This window comes from Fulmarus glacialis, unplaced genomic scaffold, assembly GCF_000690835.1.
Source record: "Fulmarus glacialis isolate BGI_N327 unplaced genomic scaffold, ASM69083v1 scaffold10521, whole genome shotgun sequence".
NCBI classification, from domain to species: Eukaryota; Metazoa; Chordata; class Aves; order Procellariiformes; family Procellariidae; genus Fulmarus; species Fulmarus glacialis.
The window spans coordinates 7,532-9,618 of record NW_009194705.1 but is presented as its reverse complement, the minus strand read 5'-3'; positions in this window follow the sequence as shown (position 1 = coordinate 9,618).

Sequence of the window (2,087 nt, the reverse complement as noted above, 5' to 3'; positions counted from 1 at the left end):
TGTGGTTGTTCACAAACAACTGCTATTCACATTTTGGCACCCCAGGAGTCCTTTCCAAGTTGCCCCTACAGATAATACTGGGCTTTAGAACAAGTTTTTTCTAGAAAAAGTTTTTTCAAAAAAAGTATTTCCCTGGGCATTAGTTTATTCATGGGATAAAGACCAACTTAGCTATCTTATTTTAAGGCATATATCCAAATATTCGTGAGACAGAGGAGGGTTTGGAAGAGTGGAAAAGTGGTCAGAACTGAAGAAAAGGGATAGGAAGCTTCCACAGCTGTACAGCAACAGTGGTTTGCAATACATAGTAATACTACAACAAGTAAAGCTGCTGAAGTGGTAGTCTCTTGATTCCTATATATACATGCTGATTTTAACGATGAATATATTATAAAGAAATACAAATGACAACTATTTATATACTTTCCCAAATTAAAAAAAAAAATCAAAAAATACAACTGAATTACATCTTACATTCCTACATTTTGTTTCTCAGTGTGTGCCTTTGTGTTGTCAATTACCAGAGTGCTCTTGTAACAGTCTGAAAGGTAAAAACTGTTTTATCATTTACATGATTGCAAAGTTATTCTAAATTGAAGACCTGAAGGAGGGAGCCTTTGTGCAGTCTTCCCCTACCTAAGGGAGTGGCATGGAGTATGGAGCTAGGCTCTTCTCAGAGGCTCTTCTCAGGCCACAGAAAGGCTCCCTTTTGCATTTTGGTTGTACATAAGGAAGAAAATCTTCAGATGGAGTCCAGCTTAGCCTGGGATGAGATTGTCCAGAGAGGTAATACTATCTTCATCCTTGGATATATTCCCAACTCACCAGCACAAGCTGAACAACCCAATTTAGCTTTGAAGTTAGCCCTGCTTGGAGGTCCCTTCCCACCCAAAATTTTGTGCAATCCTATGCAACACTATTTAATACAACAAGAAGAAGAGAGGGTTAAATTGACTTTTCACAGGTATCCTCTCCTTTCAGCAATACAAAGTCTGAGAGAGACTAGGGAATGATAATAAATTGGAAAGTGTGCAGTGTGATGTGCCAAGTTTTGTTTGGCCTATGAAGAGGAACTACCTCGCACACAAGGAAAAGAGTAAGCACTCTTTACATGATTCTTAAGCGACACAATACTCTATGCGCTATTTCGTTTGGCTGTTCTTGTTACCAAGTATTGACAACCTGGAGAGATTTGAAAGCGGAGAAGTCAAAATGATCTCACTTCTGAAAAGGTACATGACAAAATAGCCCATACATCTTATTTAAATGCCTTGACTTTATCCTGCAAGTAGTTGAAACACATTAACACCAAAAAAAGAGAAGCATTAATAAGGATAAAGAAGATGAAATTAAAATAACAGAAGTTTAGATTGCCGTGCAGAAAACCTTTCTAGCAATGAGATATAGTACTGGCTGACAATTTGTTTTAACTCTGACAGAATTTGAATAAGTATATAACTAAAGCTGCTTTTTTTGTTGGAAGGGGCCTGGAGTCATTTAACTACTTTCTAGCACAAGATTCAATTAGCCAAATTAATTTTTAGTGCACTCCATTCAAGCAATGAACTCCATAATACTCAATATCCCATCTCCTCTTATAGAGGTCCGTGTGCACTTTTCTGCTTCTTCAAAAATAACAGAATTACTTTTTAGGAAGAAAAAATGCCTGAGCTTAGTAACACTAATAATTTTTTCTGAAAAAGCAAAACAAAGACATCTGTAATATAATAATGTGTGCTGGGTTTGCGTGGCAAGGTTTTGGTAGCAGGGGGGCTACAAGGGTGGCTTCTGTGAGAAGCTGCTGGAAGCTTCCCCCATGTCCGATAGAGCCAATGCCAGCCAGCTCCAAGACAGACGCACTGCTGGCCAAGGCTGAGCCCATCAGCGACGGTGGTAGCACCTCTGGGATAACATAGTTAAGAAGGGGGAAAAAAACCCCCAAAACAGTGTGGAATCAGCAATGGAGAGAGGAGTGAGAATATGTGAAACAAACAACACTGCAGACACCAAGGTCAGTGAAGAAGGAGGGGGAGGAGGTGCTCTAGGCACCGGAGCAGAGATTCCCCTGCAGCCCCTGGTGAAGACCA